Source organism: Chelonia mydas, chromosome 8 (genome assembly GCF_015237465.2).
Source record: "Chelonia mydas isolate rCheMyd1 chromosome 8, rCheMyd1.pri.v2, whole genome shotgun sequence".
NCBI classification, from domain to species: domain Eukaryota; kingdom Metazoa; phylum Chordata; order Testudines; family Cheloniidae; genus Chelonia; species Chelonia mydas.
The window spans coordinates 29,302,784-29,316,262 of NC_057854.1; the positions used below are offsets into that span (position 1 = coordinate 29,302,784).

The 13,479-nt window shown below is 40.4% G+C and overlaps 1 protein-coding gene across 2 annotated transcripts in view; it reads right to left on the reverse strand.

The window, feature by feature from the left end:
* SLIT3 (slit guidance ligand 3) overlaps nt 1-13,479 on the reverse strand; it is a 798,441-nt gene that overhangs the window by 201,483 nt on the left and 583,479 nt on the right. The gene's annotated exons all lie outside the window — the stretch shown is intronic.

Sequence of the window (13,479 nt, forward strand, 5' to 3'; positions counted from 1 at the left end):
CTGTTACCTTAAAAGCAAAAACCCTACAGTCACCATTAGAGCTATCAATCTGAGGGACATATCAATCTGAGCCACACAGAGATGGCTATAACAGAGTCAGATAAGCAAAAAAAAAAAAAAGTCCTGAAAATATATTTTTGTGCACATAATTTGTACAAGATAATTCCAGACAAACATTGTATAGGGGTCATAGAGACAGCTTTCTCCTTAATAATCCTTACATAATTTACACAAAGAGATGGTCAAACAGTTGCCTTCCCCCACGTAGTGGCTATTGTATGGAAGTCCACTGTAAGAGGCAGACAGGGCACTTCTTTTAACCCACAGTCAGCAGGTGTTTGAACCCTGCACGAAGCTGCTGAAGTTCTGACCACCTCATTGCGGTAGTTGTGGCTAGTTAGTTCTATCAGAGAGCGAGAGCGAGTCTCCTGAGGGACAGGAAACTAGAGCAGTAGGTTCTGGAACAAAAATCTAGGGAGAGCCAGGCTCCCTTGATAGTTATGCGTGATACAGGTTGAGTTACTGATAGAGCCAAAACCCAGGAATGGGGTGAGTTTGAACACTTTACTCAGGGCACGCTGACATGAGGGACACAGACTGGCAGTTCACCATACATAATTGCATACAAAGTATTATTTTAGGAGAATATTCCATTTAGCTTCCATAGATCCTGAGCTATTTAATGCTGGCTTGCGATGACATGCAAAGATAGACCCTTTACATTTAGTGTAGTCCATAGATATCACAAGCAACATGGTTTCTATGATGACAATAAAGAGATAAGAAACAACAAAGTCAATCACACTCCTTTATTACCTCGTACATCCCATCAATTTATGTTCTATGGGCTGTAAACTCCAAGGGACTATCTATATGTGTGTACTGTACAGTGCCAAGCATATAATCGTTGCCAAACAAATACATTAGTAGCATAATAAATAAATGTAGTGTGAACCTTATTTAAGTCTCATTGCTTCTAGTTTCACAGTTTATCCACCAACATTAACTAATTGGAATGATCATGCTGGGGCCAGGCTGTAGCTTTAAGCTACTGGCCACATTAGCGCAGAGGGGTGAGAGAGGCCATGTACCAGTGGGAGTTTCAGGAAGAATTCTGACCAGCTCAGCCAGGATTTTTCCAGAGGCTTTGGGGAAGACACATCACAATGGGAGTTTCACAACCCTCATGAGATGCAGGTTCACTCATCCCTTTAAGAGAATAGTACAAACAAGCATAGTGCCTGCCTTCTCCACTTCAGTTACGTCAGTCTCCTGTGCAGGTGTGCAAGGGGAATAGTATAGAAGAAGGCATCTCAGTTCCTCTCCCACCTTCACATCTGCACAGAGGACCCATAATAATTCAAATGTAGTCCATTCATCCAGAAAAACAATACAGAATGGATAGCACCAAGGAAAGCTTCCCCCTACCACCCAGTCATGGTCACATCAACTCTGACATGTATGGATAATCTTCATCAGTAATAGCGGAGTGCAGTCTTCATTGCCCATTCAGGCTCAACTTTCAAGTACTACCAACCTGAGCCATACTCAAGACTGTGGCCTACACATGTAAGACCTCACACCAATCTAGACCTCTTCTTTCCTGTGTTCTACTGTAGTTTCTGAAGTGGCTTATGTTTCTTCAGGACCTCTGAAGTGTCTTGACCTAAAGCTTTTCCCTAGAGTTGTTTACTTAAAGAATTCGACAGCATTTTTATTTTTTGAAGGGATGCCTATCTTTGTTGAAATGATTCAGTAAATCTGTCATCAAACCTATATGAAACTGACCTCTCCATTTAACTTCAGTGATTCACCAAAGTTATCCACAAAATCCTTAACTATCTTTGAGCTTTCTGAAACTGACAATGGACTTTCAACATGCAACAACTTTCTAAAAAGGAAATCTTATTCTAGTTGGTAAGACTGAAACAGTTAGAGTGAAAGGCTGTTGCAATGGGATCCGAACCTGATCGCTGCTTCTGTGTGCTGCCTCAATAATAGTAATAGGGTTGTGTTTGCGGGGAGAAAGGTATCTTTGCTTCCTGAGCAAACTAGCATGAAATCTTAAATAACACTTGAGGGTGTCTTACACAGGAGTATTGTCTCCTGCATGAACTTGCACCTCTAGCCCTAAGGACACTAGGGCACATTCTGTCAGGTAGAAGTGCATTCCAGCTAGGGTAACATCTTGCAATCCTTTTCTCAACAAAGCATGCCACACAGAGCTTTCTTAATGCTATTCTACCCTTCAACTACAAGAAGTCTTTCATACAAATTAAGGCCACCACTACTCTGTACTCCCCATTTTATTTGTGGGGTGCCCCAGATATTGCACTGAAGTGTTACAATAGTTGTGCTAGTAAATACTCAGTTGTAATACTTGGAAACAGAGGGTCCTTTTCTCAAGGATTTACAGTGTGCAGTTCTTTGATGTAATAATGTGTCAGATTACAGTTTCCCTGCTTAACCAAGGGGGGAAAAAATCAATATTAATTCACCTGGATTTTCTTCATGATGCTGTGCAGCAGGCTACTGGTCTATGATGGGATAAGGTCCAATAGAGGGCAATGAGGGACAAATGTGGGCAGCTCTTTCTTGAACAAACAGCTTACAGCATTTTACAGAACTGAAATCTTGGTCTCAAATAGGGGGCTTACAACAGCACCCTGCCCCCTGGGCAGCTTAAAATGCTGCGACTGGTGATTATGTGGCATGTAATCTAAAATCTTACTGACCCTAGCTGTACTACAGAGTAATTTTCATATTAGGACACTTGAATAATTCCTCCAGTGTATTAGGCATGCTGAAGCTTTGCTTCAACAGCAAGCATGCAGATCATCAGTTAATGACTTGTTCTTATGATTTTCACTGTGTCCAAGACAAAGTAATCACCATGATCTCTGAGTTCTCATGCATTACTTGTCTCTCTTTCTCAAAGTGATACAGGTCAACACATTATAGAAGGCAGCATAAAAAGAGGATAGGTTTTGCGCTGTTCCCCCAAACAGGCACTTATGAGCCCTTCAGCTATCACCTCTCTTCTTATCTACTATCCCCACTTACTATTTCCCTATTTTAATGTAACATTCACTAACTGCTTGTTTCAAGAGGACTGTTCCATGATCATATTACAAACACGTTGTTGTACTGACCACAGTGCCCCAAACCATCCTCCAGCTGTCACTTGCTCAGAGCTGGATGATTTGTTTTGGACCCAGGCACTTGTACTGATGCACCAATGTTGTTCAAAGTGAAGCGCACCATCTGCAAACTGAAAAATGATGCAAGGTCAGCGCTGATGGCATTCCCTGGGAGCTGCTAAAATGCACTATTGGCCTTGTAGGGGAATTACTTCTGGCTGTCTTTTGCCTAGTGTGGAAAACTGGAACTGCTAACCGCCTGGAAGGACAGTCTTGTGATCTCATGTTATAAGGGTAAAGGACTGTGCAGCGAATGTAAGAGCTACAGGACGATCACCTTGTTGTCCATGCTAGGGAAGATGTTTGCGCATGTTCTGCATGTGTGTTTGGAGCCCCGGCTGCATCAGAAGCATCGCTCCCAACAGTCAGGGTTTACGAGAAACAGGTCCACATTAGATGCCATTTTGGCCCTCCGCTTGCTGTCAGAGATACATCGTGAGTTCAAGCAGCCCCTGCAGGTGGCGTATGTCGATCTTAAGGCTCTGTTCGATTCAGCTGACTGAGTCATGCTCTGGAAGGCCTTACAGGGCATAGGTGTCCCAACCACTTGGTGATCTCTCTCACTCTCAGACCTTGATTATGTGGATGACGTTGTTCTTCTAGTACAGAGCCCCGACAGGTTTTGCAACGCACTCCAGCAAATGGAGGAGGAGTCAGCTAAGGTTGGTCTCCATGTTTCGTGGTCAAAGACAAAGCTGCAAAATCTAGGGATCAGGTCCACCCATGACCCCAATCTCTCTGACTAATGAAACTGTCAAAGCAGTCTCCAGCTTTTGCTATTTGGGTTCTATACTCACCAGTTCCTCACATGGGGGTTGTTCGCTGGATTGACATTGCAGCATCTGTCATGGGTGGTTTAAAATGAATATGGAATCAACATCTTCTTGGCACAACCACCAAGTTCAGGATCTATTTCAGCTGTAGCCTCTCCGTACTGCTGCATGGTTGCGAAACAGGGACACTATGGCTCTCAGACTGGGCAAAGCTGGAGGCTTTCCACACAAAATGCCAAAATTGTACATTGGGCATAAAGTGGAACAACTTCATTTGGAATGCAGATGTTTACGGTTGCTCTGATCTACAGATTACTGGGGCCACTCTCCACAGACAGCATTTTACGCTTTTTGGACATGTCGCAAGAATGCCACAAGACATTCCAGCAAATGCTGGTCTCCAGATGGCTTGTAATATCCGGGATAAAATTCCACCAACCGAGGATGGAGGGAACCCAGAAGGAACCCAGTCTGTTCCAATGTTGGACTCTTGGACTGTCAAGCCCTTGCTACCACATAGGAAAGGATCAAATGGTGAACAATTGCTATGGCCAACCATTTAGCTAAGAGTTGAAGAAGAAAAAGCAGTATTGATGCCGTATGAGATTACAGTGACACATGCAAATCCCTTTCCTTTGGGCATGGAGGATAGATTTGACTTCACACCCAAATTGGGAGTCTTCTCCATTGTGTCTCCTTTTCTGATGTTCCTCCAGCTCTCTCTGGGTCTCTCCAACAACCCGCTAACATTCCCAGTAGCTGTTGCCAGTGATTTATGGTGCTGCTTTTGATATTCTTTTAACTACTATACAGAAATGTAACCCTGCATTATAATGCAATCTCTCTCTTATTTCCAGCCCCATACTGGTTGCAAGCTACCTGATCTCATCAACAGAATCTCTGACTTCAGCTCTGGATTTGAGTATCTGAAGAGATATTTTTTATTTGAAGCCAAAATGTTACTTAATCTTCATGCATGCCTGTGCAGGGCTGTGCACCACAGTTCGAATCAGAATCAGCTTCCAGAGTTCCTGCACTATACAACCGAAGTAGCATTTTCTGATATTCTGCACCACTAGCTCTGTTTTTAATGACTGAAATTATCTCACATTAATGTGTGCAGATATAAACCATGCCCTTCAGCTCAAACTGTGTATTATGTCAACAACAGCAGAAGAGGCAACGAACACGAGACATAGCAGTGGCAGCACTGGGAACAAACTATCTTAGAGTAAGTTCTCCAACTTTGCGGAATAAAATAAACCACTTTCTGTGAACCTCACCCTGACTGAGGAGTGATTGTTCAATAGAGTGTCCCCAACCCACCAATCCAGGAACGAATTTAACAGAGAGAGAGATACAGCAGAACTTTACTAATCTACACCCAAGACTGAGAGATTCATTGAGTGGCTGAATTTTGCCAGTCAGTAACACAAGTAGAACTTTAGGAAAATGCAATACAAAATGTGTTTTGATATTTCCTGCCAGTGGTCATTTGGCTGCAATTCTTTATGATAATTATTTATGGCATAGTTAGTAAAAGTAGCAGAGTGTACAATGATGAAATCTTAGTAATGAGTCCTCCCCACAGCATCTGCAATTAAATCTACACTCACAGATGGGGAAGCCCTACCTTTTTTTTGTGAGGTGTGCACCTTAGCAAGACTGTTCAGCACGGATGCAATTCACCCCTTTGTAGAGGGTCAGCACAGGACCTATGCATCACTTTACCTTTGTAACCCCTCAAAACAGGAGTGCTAAAAGGGATATCAATGCTATACAGCTCATCCTCTGCATAGGAGTGAAGATTGCACACACCAAAAATATTACAACATTGTGGTTGGAAAGTCTAGCCTTCAAAACTTAGGAAGTGCCAGAATCGAGGTTGCCTGTAGAACCCCTTCTGTGTATGCATTATGATACAATCTTTAATTACATGATCACTTCTTATTTTTTCTGAGATGGCTGAACCATTTTTGCTGAAGTTTATAATTATATATACATCATAATTCAGCCTGAGGTAGACACCCAGCATAGCAAACTGCAGCCCAAGCAACTTAAGTCTGGCAAAGTCGTGAGGAACTGAAAATGGGATTTTGTAACGGGAAGTGCTAGGAACCCTAAACTATAGCTCATGCCTATGGGCGGCTAAACAAGAGGCATGACAACAGGAATTTAAAGAGTGGTGCCCCTTCCACGCTACATATCCCTCACCTGAGGTCTAAAAACTATACACAACAATATTTATAATGTCATATTTATAACAAAAGGGAAAGAAGATATCCTTAATAGATGACTATTGTCTCATAGGGAACAGGCAACAAGTTCAAGAGCAGAGAAAGAGACGTACTGATCATATAGGTACTCTACATACAGAAATATCTGTAAACAAAATGGTTTTCAGAATTGTCGCTGAGGCATTTTAAAAGTAACTGTGTGTTAACTATAAAGTCAGCACTTAAATAAATAATAGCAAACAATAAGGAAGGGAGGAGTAAGAAAAACTCAAACACCCATTCTGAGAAAATCATGAACATCCCCAGTATTAGAAACTAGAGTTTACAAAGTTTGACTCTTTCCTGGTAAATATTTGCCACTATTTGCAGTAATGCAACCAGAAACAACACTGTGAGAGATACCACTGCTATGAGAGGTACGACAGAAATACAAACCTAGAGAGACTGAGTCTATATATACATCCAAGATATATAGGCATACTTCCTACTTTATGGATCACAGAAAGTAATTTAAAAAGGGACTTGGTTATGTGAACTAGAGTGAGCACTCACATAACCATTTAGAACCAGGAGCTCAGTTAATACACAACATACTTCTGTGACCAGCAGTTGCTGTTCTGTAGAGGATATATAGTACCTATGAAATATACCTCTAGTACCTGAAGTTACACAGCACAGACACAGAAAAAACTTAGAGGCAGAGAAGGTTGGAATTTTTTTGTCAAAACATTTCTGACAGAAAATGCCAATTTTTAAAATTCAAAACATTTAAAAAATGTGTAAATTTTGATGAAAATTCCCATCCCCAAATTTTTTTTTAGGAAAATTTTCATTTAGGAAAATACTGGATTTTTTTTCAGATTTCTGCATTTAGTTTAGATTTTTTTCATTTTTTATTGTTTTAATTATTGTAATTATTATGAATTATTATTATTATTATTACTGCATTACTGTTGTAATAACCCAGTTGGACACTGATGACAAACAGGAGGTAATTTGATCTAGTAAAGAAGATAAGTTGGTTAAATCAGTACTAGATCAGCAACTGATCTTAATTTTAAAAATAAGAAGATAAATTACAAATATTTCAGTGATTATATTATGCCATATTTAATACATACATGAACCAAATGCGCATTGGCTAGGCAGCAGTTCTGCAGAAAAGGACCTAGGGGTTACAGTGGACGAGAAGCTAGATATGAGTCAACAGTGTGCCCTTGTTGCCAAGAAGGCCAATGGCATTCTGGGATGTATAAGTAGGGGCATTGCCAGCAGATCGAGGGATGTGATTGTTCCCCTCTATTCCACATTGGTGAGGCCTCATCTGGAGTACGGTGTCCAGTTTTGGGCCCCACACTACAAGAAGGATGTGGAAAAATTGGAAAACGTCCAGCGGAGGGCAACAAAAATGATTAGGGGACTGGAACACATGACTTGTGAGGAAAGGCTGAGGGAACTGGGATTGTTTAGTCTGCGGAAGAGAAGAATGAGGGGGGATTTGATAGCTGCTTTCAACTACCTGAAAGGGGGTTCCAAAGAGGATGGATCTAGATTGTTCTCAGTGGTAGCAGATGACAGAACAAGGAGTAATGGTCTTAAGTTGCAGTGGGGGAGGTTTAGGTTGGATATTAGGAAAAACTTTTTCACTAGGAGGGTGGTGAAACACTGGAATGCGTTACCTAGGGAGGTGGTGGAATCTCCTTCTTTAGAGGTTTTTAAGGTCAGGCTTGACAAAGCCCTAGCTGGGATGATTTAGTTGGGGATTGGTCCTGCTTTGAGCAGGGGGTTGGACTAGATGACCTCCTGAGGTCCCTTTCAACCCTGATATTCTATGATTCTATGAACCATGAAGAAGGCAGGTATGGAATAGACTACTCTTCGGGAAAGTTTCTTCCTATCCCCCTTTAGTTAGAAGTTGACTTATGGCCTGAAGGATGCAAGTTTAAATCCCTTCCAAAGCTCTTGATTACGCTTTACTCCTACTATAGCAACTTTGGATATTGTTTTACTCCATGAAAATGTCCTGTTTTATCTTGTTAAGATCCTGGCTTAAATCATTACTTCAAATGATTAATTATTGGACTCAAACATGTGCATTAGGTAAACCCACAAAATAAATACAGATTTCAAATCCTCTAACATATTATAGGTGAGAAAGCCAGCTATAACTCAACAAGCAGAAAAACTGATTCTGTTTAGACACTGCACCTTTTAAAAACTGTGCTCAAAAAATGACAAGAGTTTCATTCTGTTTAGAGTTAGCAATGTATTTTGCAGCCGTATCTTAACACGGCCTTACCAATATTTCTCTTACAACAAATTATGGTGAAAGTAATTTCCACTAATTTTTTTCATTGTGTTATCAGCCTAATCGGATGTGATTTATACACTGGTTCCACATGTGGTACAGCATTCAAAGAGAAGTTAAAAATTCCAGAAGAAATAAAACCACATGCTACTTAGAGGGATGATGGATTATTAACTCAGCTCTCTCTTTTCATCCATCTGGACAAGTTAAAAAAAAGTGTGGAAAAGATCGCTCAGAAGTTTAAGATCCCATGTCTCCATAGTGTAAGGGAAAGTAGCTAACGACCTATGGTTTGCACTCTGTTGAAAGCCCTGAGCAGAACACAACTCTATTACAATACTATGATTGTGTTACTAAGAGCGAATTTGTCCAGGCACGCTGCAATAATAATGTGTTTCAGCTAAGTCATTTGAAAGAAAGTATACTGAGTTGGCACAGTAATGGTATCAGATGTTCACAAGTTCCAGCTACATAATTAAGATGGTCTTCCAACTGAATTATATACACAAGCACAGTGTCAAGTAATTAATATTTAAATAATATTTTGAACTTCCAAAACAAAATGATTGAAAATAATTGGTTTTTAAGAGTAAAGAGGGATGCTGATGAGGCTTTCACCCCAGTAGCATTTTTATTTTCTGCTCAGTGAAGACAAGTAATCAGACTATCAGCAAATAACTACATAACTCAAAGTCTGAAACAGCAGCCTAGCCTTAATGCACTCGGAAGACTGCGGGTTGCTCTCTGTTGCTAGTGGATGGATCAGAAATCATTCTAAGTACATTAATAAGCTGAGGGAAAACGAAGGGGAGAAAAGCTGCACAGAGCCACTGTGAAGCTATTTCTTCTTCCTTTTAGTTAGCTTTGTATTATGATAACGATGACAATACAGCTAGAATTAAAACAGCCAATATTCTGTCACTTGATCGATGGGGCCCACTTGCCAGACTCCTTTGGGGAAAATGAGAACAGTATGGGAAACAGCAGGCTTAAAAGACATTGGAGACTTGTAAGGAGATAGGTGACTGAAGTTATTTGCATGGATAACAGTAGAATTCAAATCGAATACACGTAACTCTTATCAAATAGCTACAGCAAAAGGCTTCACCTACATTCAAAGTCCCTGTGTGGGAGGTATGAAGGTATATCTACACTGCAAACCTGTGTCAGCTGACTCAGGCTCACAGAGCTTGGGCTGTTGGACTATTTAACTGCCGTGTAGATGTTCTGATGCAACCTGCAGTCTGATCCTGGGGACCCTCCCACCTCACAAGGTCCTACAGCCTAGGTTCCATCCCAAACCCAGACATCTACATTGCATTTAAGCAGCCCTGTAGCCCAAGTTAGCTGGCAAGGGTCAGCCATAGGTTTTTAACTACAGTGTAGTCATACCCTAAGAAGGGAGGCTGCATCAAGCAAGACACTGGGAATCAGGACTTGGGTTCTATTGACTCGCTTTATCATAGAGCAAACCACAACCATTTCTATTCACCTATATCTCAAGGGTGATGTGAGACTTAATTAATGTTTGTAAAGGTGTCGGATCCTCAACTAGCTGGTTACATCAGCATTAAAAGCCAGAAGTTAGCGTAGAGTGGTACCTAAGATTCCATACAGATAGCTGTGGCCACAAGGGTGTCTATATACAGTATTTTGACACCGTTACAATTTCTATCTAGGTGGAGCTTCCCAAATGCTGCTGTGATTGATTTAAAATATGGCCACCAGCTGTTGGTATAAAAACTGTATCTTTTTTTCCTGAAAGTATTCTCCTCTTGAAAGGTATTCCAAATATTGATGTCCTAAGCTAAAAAGATGTCTCCCTCTGAGAAAGATGGAATACATCTAATGCCATCTGTTTATTAGGCATCAAAGTATTAAAATATCAGTGTATTTCACTAAAGAGACTATTATTACAGATTAGTTGAGAAAGCAATGAGAAATTAAATGTCATTATTTCCAACAAAAACTAAGCACTGAAAGACCTACAATCTTTCCAGACTTAAGCCAGTATAATCCTCTGTAAAATGTGATAAAATGGTACGTAGTAAAATGATGTGGAAAAGGCTAAGATTTGAAAAGAAATCCCCCCCCCAAATGTATCTTAATATGCATCACTATGATCCAGTTAGAAGAAAAAAAAGTGCTTGTCATTACCAGTAGCTGGCATAACTAGAGACACCAATAAAAGATATTACAAAACTGGTATAAGCATGCTATGGAAGATTAAGAAGGCTTCTAGCAGTCTGATATGAAGAGCACAAAGCTTGCTACCCGTCATCTGCCTCAATATATTTAGAAAACCACTGATATATATCTTTTTCCATATTATGACTGGCCACCAACATTTCTGCCAGGATTCAGCTGACAATGCCAAGAGCTAATTCATTATCAGTTTTTCTCAACAGTTTAGAAAAGGAGGTGAAGACAAAGAATTTGTCCAGTGGAAATTAAAAAGGGAAACTCCAAAAGGTACAATTTAATTATTCATGTTGCAATTTAATCATGGTGCAGTCTAACATTTTGACTTTGACAGATTTTAAAAGCTTCAGTTTCACTTCTCCTCCAAAAGATGGCAGCTCAAGCTGAACAATGACTAACACTATACTGGGGTATTTGTGACTGTGAAGAAAGAGGGCAGTTGAATTACCAACACCTCTTGTCACAGCACCTGGGCTTCTAGATAGGTTCTCCCATTTAGATACTGACCCTGTTCAGCTTATGAAAGCCAATGAGATCATAGCTGATGTATAGCCACATAACACATCAGCTAAGTTTGTAATATTACCACAAGAGTAAACACAGAAAGATTGAAAGGAAAAAAAAAAAACCCACACTGCAAGTGGCCTGAAAATAATTTTAAAGCTTATTATACAGATCTATACAGAGAACCTTCTTCTCTACTCGGGACTAGACTCTGATCTGATTGTCGTCCTGTTCTTCCCAGGATTGCATTAAATAACAAGACAAAAGTGTCCCATGTGATTCTGCTAAGAATTGAAGATGGTCACTTGTTCCATAAGTAAAATGCTGTGATTGGTGCCACGGTAAGCAATCCTTTGCTTAGAAGTGACAGGGTGCACTGTAAAGCGAAATGTTCCACTGTCTGTAAGGTGCCCAGTAAGGCCCAAACTCACAAGGTGCTCAGCTCCCTCAACTCCCAGTAAGGGACTGGATTCTGAGAGACGCTCAACGCCTTCTAGGACCACAGTTTCTCCAGGGTATAGGTTCCTCACAGAATTTAGTAAATGAAAGTCTGTTGACTTACAGGGCTTTCCAGAAGACAATTTAAGTATGATATATAACAATCCAAATAAAGCACAGGAAAATCTGAAAAATTCTAGACCTATACAAACATTTTCTCAAAGACCATATTGCGTTCACCGAGTCTGCTGTTTCTAATGTGACCATTTAACTTGAGATACAGAGCATCTTAATGGTACTTCACTATCCCCTGCAGTGCTTCCAAGCTGGTTTAATTTGCAGTGAGAACACAAGTGCATGGTCTGCATAGCTTTTTCAAAAGGAAACAAAAACATCCCCACTTTTTAGAGAGATTGCAATAAAGGCAGTGTGGAATACACATATTTCTATTTGGTTTGGATTCATAACCATTGAATTTTGCTTTGTTCTGGGTTTAACCCAAACCTCTCAATTCAAAGCAAAATAAAGTAGAAATCATAAATAATTCTTTTAAAAATGTAAAATAATGACCCAGATTCACTCAGAAATACAAGTGGGTTAAATCAAACAGTTTGGATGCATTCGCTCAGTCAGAAGTGTAATGAGTTGACAAACACTGAAAGGTGCAGGTGGGACTCTTTTACTGAGCATTTATTGTGTGTTCTGAGACAGTTGAAAGATTGATTCAGGCAAGAAGGAACACGGACCCGCACGCGCGTGCGCGCGCACACACACACACACACACACACACACACACACAGAAAAAACCCTCACAGGTTTGAAAGACAGTTAAGTATTTTCAAGAGCAAGAGAGTGCAAATTCATTTTAAATGATTTTTCATCAATACCATGGGATTACAGAATGTTTGGAAGACTGGACTGAAACTGCATCTGGTTGTGAAAATAAATTGATGCTTAGAAAGTGGAAAAGCTCTAGGGTCCAAGTTTTAAAAGACTGGGATGGCAGCTTGGCAGAAATTGGTTCATCCAGGCACCTTATTTATAAGACTAAATGTCTAAACTGAAGAATTTCATGGGATAGGAAGAATTTACCTGTTATCGGAAGGGAAACAGGTGTGCTGATGACAGGTACACATGAGGTGACTAGGGAGTGTTGGGGGGCAAGCAATAGTGTGCAATGAAGGATTTTGTTATGAAAATTGCTTGTTCGTTCACAGGTTTTGTTATTTTTATATATGATTTTGTAGCACTGGTTAAAACTAATAAAGATATGTTACTTCAAAGACTATATTGGAGGTGCTGGACACAGGGGTGCAGAGCTTATTGCTTTCAAGTTTGCAGAGAGATTGTGAGAACTTTTCTGCCTTACATCACCCTGAGTGGGTTAGCACCTCTCTGCATTCCCTTTGAGCTTCAGATTCTACCTAACTCAAATCCAATGGCTAAACATCGAGAATCTGGTGGAAACTCGGTGCGATAATTGAATTCCACGTGGCATCCACCTAGAATTATAAATCAACTCACAGGCTAAAACTGGCACATAACTTCACCTCTCTGGAGCTTCTCTAAGTGGTCTGAATGACTTGGTGGTACAAAACTGGGCTGGAGATGTTGTGATAATAACATCCCTTGTGGAAGTACTGGAAATCTCATTACCAGCCAAAACCCACAACACAGAAGCAGAGGAAAATGAAAAGCAATGAGCGTTAACTAAACAAAAGTTTGACTAGCTTTTAGAGGGAAAAGGCTTGGGAAGAGTGTTCATTTGCACCAGTTTTCAAATGTCAGTGCAATTTCTCACTCTGTATAATTGTATT